Source organism: Numida meleagris, chromosome 6 (genome assembly GCF_002078875.1).
Source record: "Numida meleagris isolate 19003 breed g44 Domestic line chromosome 6, NumMel1.0, whole genome shotgun sequence".
Taxonomy (NCBI): Eukaryota; Metazoa; Chordata; class Aves; order Galliformes; family Numididae; genus Numida; species Numida meleagris.
The window spans coordinates 42,659,196-42,672,492 of NC_034414.1; the positions used below are offsets into that span (position 1 = coordinate 42,659,196).

At 36.6% G+C, this 13,297-nt stretch overlaps 1 long non-coding RNA gene across 50 annotated transcripts in view; it reads left to right on the forward strand.

Moving 5' to 3' along the window:
• Positions 1 to 13,297, forward strand: part of LOC110402005 — a 316,902-nt gene that overhangs the window by 168,851 nt on the left and 134,754 nt on the right. For 6 of the 50 annotated variants that reach the window (XR_002440790.1, XR_002440787.1, XR_002440776.1 and 3 more), the window contains exon 5: positions 4,519 to 4,633. The exons of the other annotated variants lie outside the window; for them this stretch is intronic. This is a non-coding gene — a long non-coding RNA (uncharacterized LOC110402005). The remainder of the gene's footprint in view (positions 1 to 4,518; positions 4,634 to 13,297) is intronic. 50 annotated transcript variants of the gene reach the window in all.

Sequence of the window (13,297 nt, forward strand, 5' to 3'; positions counted from 1 at the left end):
ACAGAGTTCCTCAGTAAAACTATGTAAATATTTCCTAGATATAATCTTAAATATTCTCAATATATTTCAAGCATCTTTTAAGAGTTATAATGATTAATGATGGAAATGACAGTCTGAACTTGCTGAACCAGAAGTAGAAAAGAGCCTCTATTCAATTTTATAGTTATCAGCATCTTTGAAGTTTGCTTGCCTGTCAAAGGCACTGGTCTTTTTGACACTGAAACCATATTAAATATGGCAAATATTTGCATGAGATCACAAATTGCAGCAAAAATAGGAGCAAAGGAGTTCTTAGGTGAATAATTTTCTTATGTTTATTTCATTATGTCTTAATGTGAGAGTTTTGTTTTACTTTCCATAGTTCCATGTTTTCTCTGCCTGTTCAGAACTATCCTCCACAACTTGATAAGAGTAAGAGATGTCCCAGTGTGTGGTTTTAGAAGATTCCAAGACATTTCCCTGAATTGTAAGAGGTTAATTCCTAGATAATCATTTAGACAATCTCTAAATTGTTCCTTAGATTTGAATTATACGTGACATTATTCACTTGCTCATTGGACCATACCGAGTCTTTTAAAAAACTTTTTGCTACCCACAGAATTACCTGTACGGGCGCTTCCAAGAGCAGCATTTAACTAGATGGTTTGCATGCAGTTTATTGTGAACAGTATTACACTAGACACAAGAGGGCAGCAGATGCTGAGCATATCAAGTTGGGGAGGAAGAAGAGCAGATTGATGCAGGTCCTCTATTGGCATACCTTTTATTTTTTTATGTGAAAGCAGACAGATGTAGAGAAAGGACAGGAAATGCCGCTGAACATGATAACCTATCTGCCCTTTTTTTTATGACGTATAGTTCCAGGGACAGAAAACAAAATATCTGAATCAAGTAATTGTAATTTGCCAGTGTTTGTTCCTCTTTGGAAGAAGAACTTCTCTGGGTGTCCTGTGGATATCTAACTAGGATGTAAGGCAGGTGAAAGGTCAGAGTAAAGACTAAGGGTGGGTGATGCCAGATCCAGACAACCTATAAATGAAACTACAGCCTTGTGTATTCTCCTGAGTACTTGTGAGAAAGATGTAATCCATTTCTACCTCAGTTCTACTGAGCCCTTCAATTTTTATAATTGTTTTTTTGACTGTCACTGGACCATGAAAGCCATTGGAAAAGTCAGTCTTACCTTCTTTTATATTTTTTTCCAAATATCTAGCAACTTGTGAACGTAGAGTGTGTCTAAAGATTGTAGTGTTCTTGAGGAACTATTACTGACAATTCTGGAGTTTGTAACTACCTTATAAACTTAATGTAACAAAAGCCATAACTTAAAGAATATCACTGGAGTGTGTCTCATTCAAGTTGTTTAATACATTTAGGATGAAAAAAATCTACTACTTTCATTCAGAGCTTTACAGGTGTTGTTTTTCTTTCCAAGGCTCTTGAAATGATCATTTACCACTACACTATTGATTTTATAAGGGTCAATCTGATTCCAGAAACAATTTTTTTTTCTGATTTACTTATTTTTTATAGATGAGTTATGCTTAAATTGCTTCTCCTCCTTATCCAGCATTGGCTCCAAACTTTACTGCCTGAAAACAAACCCTTTTGGTTTCCCAGTACTCCACATGCCTTCAGTGCACAGTGCGCAGTTGTTCTGGGCTGGCTACCACCTGCTTTTGATGACACGGAGAAAAGGGATTACAAAGAGCATCCCCAAATGAAAGCAGCAATCCTACTGTCACTGTGCAGATAGTTTGAATCAAATTATTTTTTATTCAAGGACTGTCTGTTGCACACCATGAAGTTTCCAAGAATCCAAGTAGAGATTTGAAGTTGAACTGTCAAAAATGCATCCCAAAATCAATGGTATTTTTCTATTGTACACAAAAAAAAATGTTCAAAACATGTCAGATGCTTGTGATTACATTTTTTTTTACCTAGATCTCAGGTCTTATCCATAAAATGGAACTGATAACGATGTTTACTCTGTACACTGTATACAGATCTGAACCCTTTGGATGAACCCTAACTCATTTATGCTTAATAAAGAGCCCAAATATTAGGCTATCATTGCCCTTGAGATGTTCTTGTAATCTGGGGAAGTTCTGGAATATAAAACAAAGTCAGAGCTGCTCTATTTTGCAATTTGAACACGCAACAATGAATGACAGCTGAAAGACAGTCTGACAGGCAGTTTCTGAGTTCCTACCTGGGAAACACAGTAGAAGGGCAGAAATGGAGACAAGAAGAAGTATTTTTTCCTTTTTTTTTTCCCCCCTCTGTTCTTCATCTCTTGCTATCATCTGTGGGACTTTATTTTCCCAGCTCTGGTTTCAGAGCTTTTTTTTTTTTTTTTTTTTTTCTGATATGGAATCTGGGAACAGAGAGAAGGAGAAGAAAATCACCATCAAACTGAGGTTAGCACTCAGTGGAGTAAATGTCTTTACTTGTAACATCAATGAATCATGCTGGCTAAGGCAGAGATGGCATACAAGGCTGGGCTTCATGCAGGGTATGAACATATTCAAAATCACACAATCCCATATTATCTACCAGACTTGCTGGAGATTAGCAAAAGCTTAGGAAGCTTCGAGGGAGCACTACAAACCATGAAGACAAGAATTCTCTCACCAGAGCAGAGTGTGAATAGCACACTGTAAATGAGCCTTAAGATTGCACACAGATAAAATATCTTTATCATTCTCTATTTTGTGCATTGAATGAGACAGATGTTCCTGAGGAAAGAATAACTGGAATGTAAACTCTTGGAATAGGCTTAGTATACAACACAGGCAAGAGAGAAAAAAAGATTTTGTGCAAATTTCTTTATTTAAGGGACTCAAATGTCAGAAAGAAAAATGATTGCAATGCTAGTTTTATTTTTTTGTCAAAATTTAACATAGACATACATATGGAAATAGCCAGGTCTGCTAGTGCAGTTATCTTTTAAGTACTTAAGTATTCATAATAATATTACTTTTTTGTTTTATTTTACCAGTGAGAGGGAGACAACACAATCTATAGAGCATGAATCAGTATTTCCCTAGCATTGTAATGCATCAGTGTAGTCTATCTTCTGAGTAGGTTTTATGAATAATTACATGGAATGAGTGGCAACAACCGGAAGCAAATACACACTTGCTTAAGGATGAATAAACTTTCTTATACAGGTGTTCATGACCAAAGGGACATGTAATGTAGCACTGACATATGTAAAACAGTTTTTTTCTCGCTGAAAGAAAATGTGACATTAATACCTAGTAAAATTATCTGTCTCTTATCATTACTCACTGTGTAATTTCAATAGATGAAAGTAGTTGCATTAAAGAAATTATTAATACTGAGTCCTTTATAGTCTCCTGATAGTATTCAAAGCTTTCCATTTTTTTCCATTTATCAGATTCGTCCATCTGAATTATCAGAAATCACAATTGTTTTCTTTTGCTCATTTTTTCATTCTTGAATTTTTAATTCCTGAACAGCCACTGAGATATTGTGTTGACAGTTATTCATTAAATAGGTTCTTCAGTTATTCAGTATGTAAGAGGTACAGTTTGTCACCTAAATGACATGGAATGTGCCCTAGTTCTCTGGCAAGATAAATTCAATTATTTCTGTAATGTCTGAGAAACAAATTTTACTAAGGAATAACACTTGTCGTTCCCAGTTATTTGTATTTAACTGTATATATATATTTGAAGGGCATATTAAACACCTAATGTTGCTCCAAATCTTCATAACTCATCTCAGCAATTATTAATATATGGAAATTTAAAACAACAAAACAAAACCCTCATGGTGTCTGTTCTTAAGCAGGCAAACAAAGAAAAACTTTTTTTTTTCCTTTATTAGTGGCCTCAAGCTAAATTGTAAATAGGGGTACAAATGCAGTTTGTTTTCCAGAAAGTATTATAATGACTTGTCCTATCCATTAATTTTTGAGAGTATTCATCACTTTGCAGGCACATCATGGATGAGAAGGCCTTAATAACCAAGTTATTGTTCAGGAATTTGGCACAACTACATTTTTCTCAGCTTTACTTTTACTAGGAATGATAAATTCGAATGTCATTCGATACTTTCTGGCTAGAGCAAGTGTTTTCTACATATAGCGACAAACAAAGGAACTGAGAAAGACATTGATTTATTAATGAAGGCAACTCAATGCTCATGTCCCCATGTCTAGCACTGAAGAAAAATATTGACAAGCATAATGGTTTCTCAATAAGAATTCTAGGGAAATGCTGCTAAACGCATAAGTTATCCCTTAACTGCACGTTTGCACATAGTTGTCAAGTGTTAGGTAAAGAAAGCCATCTGGTTATCTATATATTGACTTTCTGTCAAAAGCCATAGTGTCTTAATGTGTACAGTACTCGACTTTATTACAGAAGTTACAATAGTTAAATGCAGAAAAGTTCCCAAACTATCTATTCATTTATAGCAAGACCTCATTATTTTCATTGGTTAAATATTTGTATTAAAATTGATATTATTTAAAACTTCTGTTTAAAGTGCAAGAAGCATCATCTGCATGAATAAAACTAGAGCATGAAGAACTTAAAATGGATAAAGAGTCTACATGATATTTATTGAGTGTCACCATTTTGACGGTAATGGCTAAACAACAGTAAGTATCTTGTGGACTGGTTATTTCAGGAGGATAGTGATGACAGAGGCAGGAATGTATCTGTTATATTCCTATTTATGTTTAAAAAATATATAGTTTTTGTGAACAGAGAAGAAATAAATTAGAATGCAGTTACTTTTCCCACAGTTGTAAACCTTTTTCCCGCCAGATGTCAGCCCAGACAAGTCTCATTCTTCGCTTTTTCTCACCTTTATTTTCTCAGTCCCTGTCACACTGTCTTTTTGATTACCTGTCTTTCTTTCTTCCGCATGCAGCTGCTTCCAGTTATGTCTCTATGGAATAGTCTCCTTCCCCAATGTAAAGTGATGCTTCTGAGTACTTTAGACTGGTATTGTCTAGTGTTGAGAGTTTGTTTAGACAGTAGGTTACTACCAGATTTTTCAATGAATTTTGAAACATTTTTTTTATCCATAACAGTATTTTATTAAGTATTTCTATTACTGGCATTTCCCTGTAAGCCTCTAGATGTGAGATCTCCTGATATCTCGGATTTATTAAATATGATGAAAGAATAGACTATGTGTGCAGAGATCTGTTGAAATCTGTGATGGAGCTCCTAAAAGTGCCATGGTGTAATTCGGGATGGAGATTGGCTGAAAAAGCTTACTGGAGGGCTACCAGGATTGGATTACAAACATGACCTTGCTCTTCAAAACTCTTCTTTATAAAGGATTCACCTGCTGCTCTTTCTAAAGAAAGGTGACAATGAGATCTTCTGGGGCACTGACAGAATTATTTCCTCTGCTACACTGTGCTCAATTCTGGACAGGAGAACAGTAGTTCCTTTTTTAACAGTAAAACTCCCCAGTTTTAAAAGTGCTTCCTCTCAAAGCTCTATTCCCACACCATAGTCATGTGTTAATTATAATGAATTCTGAGCAGTTTCATTCTGCAGCAATATAGTTGTCAGAGAAACCAGTAACAGCAAGGTACTGAAGATACAGCTTTTTCTTCCTCCTTGCCCCTGACATTCTTGATCCAAACACATAGTCCAAAACCATTGTAATAGTCTACCTATATTTGAACAAATGACAGTAACTAAACAAGATCAGCGATGCTCAAACAAGTTATCTAATTATCTGTGATCTGGTACTTAGCTGTTATATTTGACTACTAACCAATACTTTTACTGTCTTCGACCATAACAACACGGAAGTCATTTTATAAAAGGCTTTTTTAGTAAAACATCTTTTTTTTCCAGCTCAAAATTTTGGGAACATTTGTAGTACCATTATTCTTAGTATTTAATTAATTTAATGAGTCATTTTTTGTTATTGCCTTATCTCATCTCTGATCTCATCTTATCTCATCTTGCTTACATTCCCCCCAGTAAAAGTCATTATGGACCCATGTATCTCTTCTGACTATACTTAGAGTTGGCTAAGCCTCTATAGAGCCTACACCTACTTACAACTAGGTAGCCCCCCTGGGCCAGCATTCCTCTCTAAGGTGCACAAAAGGCACTGAGCTTCAGTGGTGCTATTTACACCTGATTATACACAATTATGACTGTAAATCATCTGTATATATTAACATTCATATGGCAGCTCCCCTTAAACTCCTTTTCCTCCATGCAGTATACTCTTGACATTTCTTGTTTGATCATATATTCTTTTTTCTTACTAAATGTAGTAAAAATTGAAAAATCAAAAAAGAAGTGACAAAAAGAGAGCACTTTCAAGCTTAATATCATTTGTTCCCCTGCTTTCAAGCCAGAGTTACTTCCCGTATTGGCAAAAAGTATACTGATTTTTTTTCAAATAGCTCAGAGCCCTTTTACCTGTTGAAGTTGCTACAGACATCACTGACCAAATTGGTTACGGTGTTTCAGCTGGGGTGGCTAAACTAATAGTGATTTTAGTGTGGTAGCTTTTCAGATGCTATCAGGGTACTTTTACAACAAAAATATTTAGGAAGGTCAATTTTTTACTTGTGAAAAGTGCAAACTGATCCACAAGTGACTAGAAAAAAAATGAATAATGAACTATACAAATTGACATGTAAAACTATGCACACAGTGAACGAATCTACCTATTTAGTAGGTTTTTTTTAGATTTTTGAAGCTGTAAATCTTTCTAATCATGTAAGACATGCTTCTTATATTAGCACGGCATCTAAGTGCTTCAGAGTATTGATGTATTAGTGTGTTAGTCCCCATCACACACCTGAGAAGGAAGATAATATCTCTTCACTGTTCTGAGGGAGTAAAGACAAGACTAACATATTAAATATTTTCCTTAAGGTTAAATAGAAAATATGTTGCAGAATACTTTCTTCATCTTCCATGTTCCATATTAACAGTCTAGTTGTTATTCTATCCTTCTGTAGTTCCTTTTTTCATGTAGAATTTTTTTTTACTTTAAATCACATTGAAGAAGGGTTTTGTTTCTTTATGTATTGAAATGGTGAGGAGCACTTGGACTGTTATGAAAAGGTCCAATTTAAAATATTTTCTTATCATAAAAATAGATAAAATACTCAGTTGATCTTTCAGCTTAGAAAGAAATCACTAACATGCACTAATGATACGCATTTAGCAGTACTTCATCTATGGGAGAGCTACCCACAGTTATTTTGATTATAAAGTTTTAAATAATCGGTAGAGTTTGGCCACAGTTAGGTGCTCTACGGGCATAAATTTAGTAAAATAGTCTTACAATCAAGAAGTCTTCAGGTAGAACTCCAGATGATAAAAATATATATATATCAAGAACTGCAAAACCCCTCACAACCTTTCTGAGATGAGCGTTCCCATCATAATAGCCCTTTAATAACAATCTTTTGTTGGATGCTGGGAAGATTACTAACTTCCTTTTGGGAATTGATTGAAATAACACTGAAGTTAATCAGTAATCAGACTTCTCATCCTCTATTCAAGACTTTCTTTCAGCTGTGTCAAGAGGGCTGTAACACAGTGACCCTGAAACAGTCCTCTACAGATTGCATGCCTTTATAAACTTGCTGTACTCTGAATGGAATAGATTGAATTGTTGGAAGTAGCTCACATCATCTAGTCAGCTTCAGAAAGTCAATATTCTTGATGTGCCTGGAAAATCTTGTATTTCTTATACCCATCAGCTTTCAGTAGTAACCCTTTCAATGCAGCTCCATCACACCCTTTCTAAATAAAGCAGAACATGAAACACACTCTCTGTTGTTCAGAAGTAGTCAACATATTGAGTGTAGGGGCTTATATCCTTGAAAATATTCCAACACTGATCTGAGTTAGAATGCTTCTGAGGATCTGGGTGGTATGTTTGGTTTCAAGGTTAAACTGACCTTGTGAACAGTCTGGAGTCTGCTAAATGAAATTTAGGCACAAGAATTAAATATGGTCCTAGAAGTAAAGGTTCTCCATAAAACGTAGTTTGGTACTGGATACTGAATGGATCTAGATACGTTACACGTGTTCATTTTTCAATACTGAAAATCGATAAATGGAAGAATTCAAAATCCTAATGGACTGTTCAGTGGACAAAGAATTGGCTGCAGGATCGAGTACAGAGAGTGGTGATCAATGGCTCCATGTTTGGATGGAGATCAGTGATGAGTGGTGTCCCACAAGGGTCAGTGCTGGGGCCAATACTCTTTAATATCTTCATCAATGACATTGACAGTGGGGTCGAGTGCACCCTCAGCAAGTTTGCTGATGATACCAAGCTGTGGGGTGCAGTCAGTGCATCAGAGGGATGGGATGCCATCTAGAGGGCCCTAGACAGGCTTAAGCAGTGGGCCCAGGTGAACCTTGTGAGGTTCAACAAATCCATATGCAAGGTCTTTCACCTGGATTGAGGCAACAACCAATACATGCTGGGGAATGAAAGGATTGAGCACAGCCCTGCCAAAAAAGACCTGAGAATACTAGTGGATGGCAAGCTGGACATGAGCCTGCAAAGTGCCCTTGCAGCCCAGAAAGCCAGCTGTATCCTGGGCTGCATCAAAAGAAGCGTGACCAGCAGGTCAAGGGAGGTGATCCTGCCCCTTTTCTCTGTGCTGGTGAGGCCTCACCTGGAGTACTGTGTCCTGATATGGAGTCCTCAGTACATGAGAGATGTAGACCTGCTGGAGTGCATCCAGAGAAGGGCCACAAAAATGATCGAAGGGATGCAACACTTCTCCTATGAGGAAAGGCTGAAAGAACTGGGACTGTTCACCCTGGAGAAGAGAAGGCTCCAAGGTGACCCGATAGCAGCCTTTCAATATCTAAAAGGGAGCTACAGGCAAGAAGGGGATAGACTCTTTAGCAGTGTCTGTTGTGACAGAACAAAGGGAGATGGTTTCAAGTTTAAAGAGTTTAGATTTAGGTTAGATATAAGGAAAAAGTCTTTTATGATGAGAGTGGTGAGGCACTGGAACAGGTTGCCTAGAGATGTGGTGGATGCCCTGTCCCTTGAGACTTTCAAAGCAAGGCAGGATCGGGCTCTGAGCAACCTGATTTAGCTGTGCATGTCCCTGTTCATTGCAGGGGAGTTGGACTAGATGATCTTTAAAGGTCACTTCCAACTCTAAGGATTCTATGATGATTCTAATGACAAATTTACCCTTTTAAAAATCCTAACGTATCAAAAAGGATATGGATTTGTAATAAACCAAGATTTGTAATAAACTGGTCAGGCTAACATTTGACTGGTTGTGTCTTAATCTCGCCATCAAGTATACATATATTAAAAGAACCCCCTCTCCCTCCTATAAATTGGAGCGAGACAGATCTTTAAGGTCCCTTCCAACTCAAGCCACACTATGATTCAGTGATTCTATGGTACTGAAATATTGTGGAATAATCAGAGTAAGAACTCTCATCCAAATGTAGTATATGAGAAATTGTTTTTCGGTGCAATGAGGTGTTGTTTTTTTGTTACTGTTATTGTTTGGTTTGTTTTGGTTTAGTTTATAATTTGAAAAGGATTTTTGTATAACTTTGTAAGCATTCGCTTTAGAGTAACATGCTGCAAAAGGGTATAGAACATCTGAAATGTGAGGTGTAGCGCAAATGCTAAGTCACGTCCTGAACCAGTGATTGAGCACCTGGTGGGAAGGCAGGGCCAACCCAGAGGAGCTCAGGTGCATGCAATGCACCTGAGTGACTGGAAGGAGTGGAGCCAGGGTCTTCCTCTTCCCCTGGCAGTGCAGGTGAGGCTGTCTTGCTGATGGTCACTGCCTATTGGAGGCTTTTCAAGAGTAAGCAGTTGTTTCTGTGTTCCTGGCTGCTGTGTTTGGGCTTGTTCTCATCTGCTGTAGCCTAGAATTGTGCCATCCTGATATTATCACTGTACTTTCTATCACAGTATAGCATTACATGAGGCAAAATCAAAGAGCTAATTTGTGCCTTCAACTGTGTATATCCTCTGAAATAAAGAGGAGATACAGATTAAAAAGAGGACAAACCCAAGGAAAACGTCATAGATAATGGCAGAGTTTCATTAATGCACAGGAATGGATGCTATGTGAGTGGCCAGACTTGAGTGGGAAAGAGGGTTTGAGACCCTGTAGATGACTGCATTAAAACAAATGCATTAACATTGGCTTTGCTTCAAAGTCCTGATATTTTTTTACCTCTCTTGAGCAACTTTTCAATGCTTATATGAGAAATCTGAGTCAGGATCAGCTTCTTACAGTAATATATCATGCTGGATGGGCATGACCTAGTTTAGGATTGGAACCTGAATAGCTCTGTTGTATTTTGTTCATGCTAATATGTCTTTCTGAAGAATCACTTGGGAATAGATGGAGCCTTGGATTCAGTCATTCCCTAGTGCAGCAACTGGACACAGTGATGAATCAGAATATGCTGAGCTTTCTAACGACTAAAGTGGGATTTCCTTCTGAAGAGAGCTCTGGAGGGATTATATCCTGAGGAACATCTGTGAAACATACAATTGTCTCTATGCTCTCATGGGAAAAGCTACCTGCAATGCATTATTCAGGACTGTAGCTGAGGGAAACTCTTCAAGCAAAAGCTTTTCTCAGTGAAAAACGCTTCTGCCTGAAGCAATTCGCAATTTAAAATTAAATTTCTCATAGTGTTTAAACAAGAAAAAAATGGTGGAAAGCCAGAAAAATGCTAGGAGTTTCTGGTTGGCATGTTTCAATGCAAAATGCTCTTCAGTGTAATAAAGAGAACAAACCTTTTTTTTTTTTTTTCAAAAGACAAACAAAGCTCAAACTACAGTTATTATTCAATAACCTTAAAGAAAAAGTTCAAGAGTTTTTCATTTCAGTGTGAAAAGATGCAAATAAAGTATTTGACAACACTCTGGCATTATTTCCTTTTTGCTATTTGCAATTTGAAATATAAGTGATCGGCTAAATGTATTTAGACCCTTATTTAAAGACAAGGATTAGCTCTAACATAATCTCTTTCGTATTTATAAGAACACTGTAACACTTTTTTTGGAAGTAAAGAATATTTTACTTTCAAGAGTACTATAAAACAATTAAAAATTCTATTTATGAACTTTTCCATCCTTTTCAGATCTTACATCTAATGCTCTTTGAACAATTAGTAACTCATGGTTGCCAGCCGTCCAGTTGTTAGCTATTTACAATAAAGTCAGTCTTATTAATTTGCTAATGAATTGATATTGATTTTACTTTTTGTGAGCTGGCAGTGTTTCAAAAGTCATTGTTACCTAATATCCAAAAATGAACATCAAGGAATTTCCATTACTTGGAAAATGCAAAAGTCAATTAAAAAAGTCCAATTGCTGTAATACCACCTTGTTTCAAATTATGTTAATGTTGCCAGATCAAAACTCTTAATCCACTCTCCAATTAGAGCTGGAAAGTGGATTCTTCTTGCTACTCACAAATATGTTGTGAATATAATAATAGTAAATAAAAATCTATGGTGGCTGCTCCAAAAGTAATACCTTCTATTTTATTACGTTAACCCACAATGTCAGAGGTGTATGTTGGTGGTATGTCAGTAAAAGCTGAACTTTCCCGTCAGTATTCTGTTACATTTTGTTGCTGTGAAACACATGGCACTAGAGGGGCAGTCTGACAAAATGGCATCTAACATGGAAGTGCAGATGAAACAAAGGTGTGTCACTGTATTCTTCCATGCAGAAAAAGTAGCACCCATTGACATTCACTGATGCTTGCAAAGCATTTATGGAGACCAAACAGTGGATGCGAGCTCAGTGTGGCAATAGGTGGTGCGTTTCAGCAGTGGTGACTCTGATAGGAAAGACAAGCCATGAAAGTGTCATTTAGACTCTTATTCATTGCTGGCTAAAATGCTTTGCTACTGCTGGTGACTATATTGAATACTGGTACTTTGTAGCTGAAAATTTGCTCTATCCAATAGTGTTACTGTACTTTTTGTATCTCTTGTAGTTTCCATGAAAAAAAAATAGGAGGCACTGCTTCTGGGGCAACGTCTATAGAAGCAGATTAGAAAAAATAATAAATTAAATAAGTGTGTAAGAAGTGAATTGACATATACAAGTTCTGATGGGTATTTTTTTTTCTTTCTCTCAGAAGAATGACTTTTCTGAACTATATGCAGAGCTTGCATAACATGGATTAAGGAACTGAGTGAAAAAAAATAAGGTTTCTTGACCTAATCAGTAACCTAATAAAAAATGAAAGTCTCCTCGGGGTTAATATGTTCAGAGGAAGCTTTCTCAATATTTTAGTGCAGCTCATGTTTGCTATCTGCGAGGGAAAACGTACTAGTGAAAGCTTTTATGATAACTTTATCACACCAGAGTTCTGGCAAAACTCAATAGTCTCAGAAAACTCCCAGAATTTTGAATGCTTCTTTCTGCCAGCCTTTAACAATAATCCTCCTGAATCTTGACAGTAACCACAAGATGGCTAGAATGTAGCAACTTGATGATTAGTGGTAGCTTGTTTTCCAAGAGATTTTCAAGAATTGTAGTAGTTTTATTTTAGAAAGAAAGCTGAAAGAAATTTATGAAGTGAAACAATTACTTTTTACCTAGACCTGTGGGCCAAGAACCTGGAAAATTACAGTAAAACCAGCAAAATCTGTAGAATAAGCTCTTAGGAAGCTGTGAATCTTGAGGTTTTTAGACTTTATTGTCTGAGTTCTTCCTTCTTCCGTTTAGGAACATAGCTGTAAAAATTTAAATAGGATGTTGATTAGTTATTACTTCCATGTATTGTTAATGGGTGGAGGTAGGTGACTCCCTGCCTGTGTTTCTTACTCTCCCAAGATGCTGATCTCTGTCCACTAACTGTCAAGAAAGCCTACAACACTTAGCATTCTATTTCTCTGCCACACAGGAAAAGAAAAACCTAAATAAGAAAGATACCATTATAAAGAAGAATTTCCTCAGTCAGTGTCACCTTGTAAAATATTTTGGTCTGGTTAATGCCTTAAATACGTATTGTTCTTTTACAGATAAGTATATTTTCTGATCATTTACATATGATCAGGAACAGAAAGATTGGTTCTTTCTATCTCCATGTATCCATCTGTCAGATTCTTCTCAGGTTTAATAACTTCTGAGTTTATTGGACAATTTCAGCTTTATGACATATACTGCCAATGGCCCTGACAAAATTCATGTGGCAGGGCAGCACGGCAGCAATATTACTAGACACCCACAAATCCACACAGGAGCAAGCCACAGAATACCGTTTTGCTTCTTGAGCAACTAATCTATATATTTC